Raw genomic sequence first — 5,288 nt, 5'->3', positions numbered from 1 at the left:
TGTAAATGCAATTATTTATATACAGTATATATATTGTTGATTTATTAACATTAAACTCATGGCCACTTTGGCAGGGTGGCTCAATTAGTGGAAGCACTCCTGTACACAAAAGGTGGCAAATTTGATTCCTTGTCTAGCATGTACAGGAAGCACACAATCAATATTTCTGTCTTACATCAATATTCTTCTCTCTATCTTTCTCAATATCATCCAGCGAGGATTAAAAAAACAAAATGAAACATTAAACTCATAGTCAACAGTACAATAACTCATGCCTATGAAGTTTGTTTAACATGCCTTTTATAAGCAATGCATAGAAGAGCATTCTTGAACTTTGAACAGTAATCAGCAATTAAGCACTCTGCTTTGGGAACATTTGACAGAGCAAAATAAAAAATAAAAAATCCTCAAAATACAAAAAAAAATATGAATGAAATATCCTGAGAAAAGGACACTTCATTACACTATGAGAGCTGAAACAGGAAGGTAGTGTCACTTTGTTTGACCTCAATTGGGAATGTGCACTTTGAGAGACTCAAAATGTTGCCACTCTGAACATGTCTGTAAATGACCACAAAAGTACCGGAAGTGTTGATTTTGGGGTTGCCCGTGAAAAATGGCAAAAAGCAAGTTCACAAGTGTGAAATTCAGGAAAAATGAGGATTGACTATTCTCTCTGTAGTTTGTTATTTATTCTTTTATTGTTGTATTTTTAAACAGAAGCTCTTAATTTTAATGGATTCCAAATTTATCAAAGTTTTCCTTTATGATTGATGCTTTATATATCCTACTTAAGAAATTTTTGCCTATCTCAGAATCAAGAATAGATTTCTCATATTTTCTTCAAGAATTTTGATATAAATTTTACCTTTCATATTTAGATGTACAATGTATCTGGTACTGATATTTTGTATATGATAGAAAGTAGGGCTCATAATATTTTTCCACACAGATGCCCTATTCACTCACAAACTCATTTTAAGATAATTCTTTCTCTACCACATGCACTATCAACTTTGCCATTAATCAAATAACTATATATGTGTCTGCCTGTGAACTCTCTGTTCTGTTCCATTTGTCTAGTTTTTATCCTTTTCCCAATAGCAATCTGTATTTTAATTACTATAGTTGAAAAATAAGTATCCCCAGACTGATCAGGGTGTGTGTGGGAGGCAATCAATTAATGTGTCTCTCTCATATCAATGCTTCTCTTTTTTTTCCGTTCCCCTGTCCCTTCTACTCTCTTTTAAAAAATTAATGAAAAAAATATCCTCAGGTGAAAATTAAAAAAAAAAACAAATTTGAAAATGACATTATAAGAAAGCAATATCACAAGCCATCACCTCTTAAGTGTAGATACAAAAATCTCAATAAAATATTAAAATATGTATTCTAGCAATATGCAATGGATATACAACTTAACAAGTTGAGTTTATATCAGGAATTCCCAGATAGTTGTTTAACATTTGAAACAAAGTAATTCATCACATACACTGGGTACCCATATTATTATGATCTCTGAACACATAATAATCTGGCCACTCTATATATGGCCATTCTATATCTATACATCTATACATCTATACATCTATATCTCTATACATCTATACATCTATATCTCTATATCTCTATATCTCTATATATCTATATATCTATATCTCTATATACCTATATCTCTATATCTCTATATCTCTATATCTTTATATACCTATATATCTATATATCTATATATCTATATATCTATATCTATATCTATATCTATATCTATATCTATATCTATATCTATATCTATATATCTATATCTATATCTATATATCTATATATCTATATATCTGTATATCTGTATATCTGTATATCTGTATATCTGTATATCTGTATATCTGTATACCTATATATTTAATCTTTCTATATCATATATATGGGACATGGGCAGTTAGCTGGCCTGCTTGCTGGCTGTTTGAACTTCTGGCGGAGGGGACAATTTGCATATTAGCCTTTCATTATATAGGATATACAGTGAGTGGCCACATTATTATGCATCCAAAGATCATAATAATCTGGCTACTCAGTGTAGACAAGAAGAAAAACAGAGAAAAAAATCATATGATCATTCCAAAATATGAAGAAAAAGCCTTTGATAAAAAACTACATTCATTAAGGCCAAAAACCTCTTAGCAAACCACTAATAGGAGCAGAGTGATTTAATATGATGGAGAGAAGCTAGAAAAATCCTATAGCAAACATGTAATTATGAGAAGCATCAATCAGACCATCAAACCTCAGCGGGAAAGTGGGGTAAGAGGGAGAGATCAACCAAAGAACTTGTATGCATGCATATAAGCCTGACCAATGGACACAAACTCTAGCAGGGAGAGCGAACATGAGTGGGGGTGGCGGAGCAAAGGGGACACATATGTAATACCTTAATTAATAGAAAAAATTAAAAAATAGTGAAATATTGTAGATACTTTCCTCTGGTTGGGAATGAGACAAAGATAGCCTTTCTCACCGATTTTATTTATCTTTACATTCTAGTCTCAGCAACTAAAGCAAAATAAAATTGTAAGGATGGGAAAAAGGAAAATATAATATTTTTGCTCATTACAAAGTTCTATATGTTAAAAACACAAAGATCTACAAATGAAATATTAAGATTAATAATTGAAATTACCAAGGTGTTTGGATAGAAGGCTTATATATGAAAATTAATTATATTTTTACATATAAGAAAAATAAGAGAATAATTTTTTAATGATTAAACCTTTGATAGCTTAAAAAACATAAAATAAACCTAAAATATGTGCACAAACATTTGACTAAAATTGCATTTTCTGAGTTCAGTTATAGACTTGTACATCTTAAGCCTATATAATTTTATTAACCAATGTCACCCTAATAAATTCAATAAAAATTAGAAATGAAAGTTGGAAAAAAAAAAAGAGAGAAGAGTCTATAATGGCCAAGTAAATAACTATTAAGAAAAGGATCTCACCCATCACTGTCCACTTAGATGAGGTTTGGGGTCTAAATAGTGGGAGCATAAGAGAACCACAGTTTAGAAAAGTAACACTCTCTGCCTTTCTGTTCCACCCTCCTCTTTGTATTCAATCAGCATCAGTCACATCAAGATCAAGTTAGCATTTGATGGAGGTTTAAATGATTTTTTAAAATTTCTTTATTAAGGTATTATATATGTGTCCTCATACCTCCATTAACCCCCAAATGCACCCCAAACACACACACTCACGCCCTCACCACCTCCCTCTGGTGTTCCTGTCCATTGGTTAGGCTTATATGCATTCATACAAGACCTTTGGATCCCCACTCTCCCCTACCTTCCCTCTGAGATTTAAAGGAGGACAGAAGGAAGGCCAAGAGACATATTAAAACATGCTCAAAGTCACTAATTATCAAGCAATGCAGATCAAAACAACAATGTGGTATCATCTCACACCTGTCAGAATGGCTATTATCAACAAATCAACAAATGACAAGTGTTGGCCAGGCTGTGGAGAAAAAGGAACTCTTTTGCACTGCTGGTGGGAATGCAGACTGGTGCAGCCACTGTGGAGAACATTATGGAGTTTCCTAAAAAAAACTGAAAATGGAACTCCCATTTGACCCTGTGATCCCACTTATAAAAATATACCCCAAGAAATCAGAAACACCAATCAGAAAGGATATATGCACCCCTATATTTATAGCAGCATAATGCACTATAGCTAAGATTTGAAACAGCCTAAGTGCCCTACACAACGGAATACTATACTGTGGTAAAAAAAAAAAAAAGAAAAAAAGAAAGGAATTCTTACCATTTGCAACAGCATGGATTGAACTGGAGAGCATTATGCTAAGTGAAATAAGCAAGTCAGAGAAAGATAAATACCACGTGATCTCACTCATTTATGGAATAAAATTAATGTTGCTTTTTAAAAAAAATCTAAATAATTACCTTGAGTACCATTATTTGTAGATTGGCAGATTCAATATTTGAAACTCTTCCCAAATTAATCAATCAATCTCACAGTATTTCTTTCATTTATATTTTTCTTTTTTGTTACATGGAATCTCAAAAATGGAGATTTTAACAAAATTATCTTAGTAATTGACAGAATAATTAATAAAAAATAATGTAAAATATTTGAACATCATAATTATCAAACTTTGTCTAGTGACTTACATAGAGTTCTGTACCCTAAGACTGCAAAATATATATTCATCTGAAGTTCACATAAAAGTTGTACAGAATTTGATCATATGCTAGATTATAAAGTAAATTATAACAAATTTCAAAGGAATTAAACAAGATAGAGCATATTATCTGACCTCCAGACAATAAAGGAAACATTAAAGGTTAAAAGATAATAGATAATTTTATGTTTAGAAGTTGAGAGATACATGTCAAAGTAGCTTATGAGTGACAGAAAATATATTGAAAATTAGAAAGTATATTGAAAATTATAAAGTATTTTGAAACTAATGGTACTAAATTACCCCATGTAAAATTTTTAGGAAAAGAAATATTTTCATTAGAAAAAAATATTTAAAATGACAAAATCAAGTTTGAATCTATAGAAGAAAAAGATTAGCAAAATGAGTCCAAAGAAAGTAAAACAACAAAGAAAAATGCTAAAGGTAAGAATAGAAACTGATTTTAAATAATCAATATAGAAAAATATTAATTCTTTGAAAAGAAAGGGAAAAAAATCAGAAGGGAAATGGTGGAAATAATAGACAAAATCACTCTACATATGTTAGCAACATTTAAAAGATTATATAATTCTATAACAAATTATGATATGCTAAGTAGAAGCATGTTGAATGAAGATTTGTGCAATAGGCCTTCTTTTCCCTGGTTGCCAGCACCAGTTTTCCTCTGGCATCCGGGACCCAGGCCTTCACTCAGGCCAGAGTCTTTGCTCCAGCTGGAGCCTTCAATCTTCTCCTCTCAGGCCAGAGCACCACTCCTGTAGCTCCCTCCATCCCCCACCTTTTTCCCTCATAGTAGGAATCCCACCCCACCTGGACCCTCCTCTGTGCCTGTGTATGCAAATTAACCCTCTCCTTATGCCTTTAGCATAAGAGTAGAAAGTAGACAAATGACACTCAGTGGAGAGCCAGCAAAGGACCCTAGCATACATGGAAACTGAACAGGAGAGAGATACCACTATGCATTACTGGGAAAAGAAAGTCATTTCATAAATAATTTGGGATAAATTGTTACTTGAATAAAATTTTAAAAATAAATTCCCATGCCACAAAATCCACATGAATAAATGCTACAATTT

The 5,288-nt window shown here is 32.0% G+C and overlaps 1 long non-coding RNA gene across 1 annotated transcript in view; it reads left to right on the top strand.

Moving 5' to 3' along the window:
* Window positions 1-2,841: 2,841 nt before the first annotated feature.
* The window catches only part of LOC118723790, a 10,785-nt gene continuing 8,338 nt past the window's right edge, over window positions 2,842-5,288 (top strand). Inside the window, exon 1 of the long non-coding RNA XR_004989375.1 lies at window positions 2,842-2,923. This is a non-coding gene — a long non-coding RNA (uncharacterized LOC118723790). The remainder of the gene's footprint in view (window positions 2,924-5,288) is intronic.

The sequence above is a fragment of the Pipistrellus kuhlii genome, unplaced genomic scaffold (genome assembly GCF_014108245.1).
Source record: "Pipistrellus kuhlii isolate mPipKuh1 unplaced genomic scaffold, mPipKuh1.p scaffold_m20_p_1, whole genome shotgun sequence".
NCBI classification, from domain to species: domain Eukaryota; kingdom Metazoa; phylum Chordata; class Mammalia; order Chiroptera; family Vespertilionidae; genus Pipistrellus; species Pipistrellus kuhlii.
This window is presented reverse-complemented; position numbering and strand designations above follow the sequence as displayed.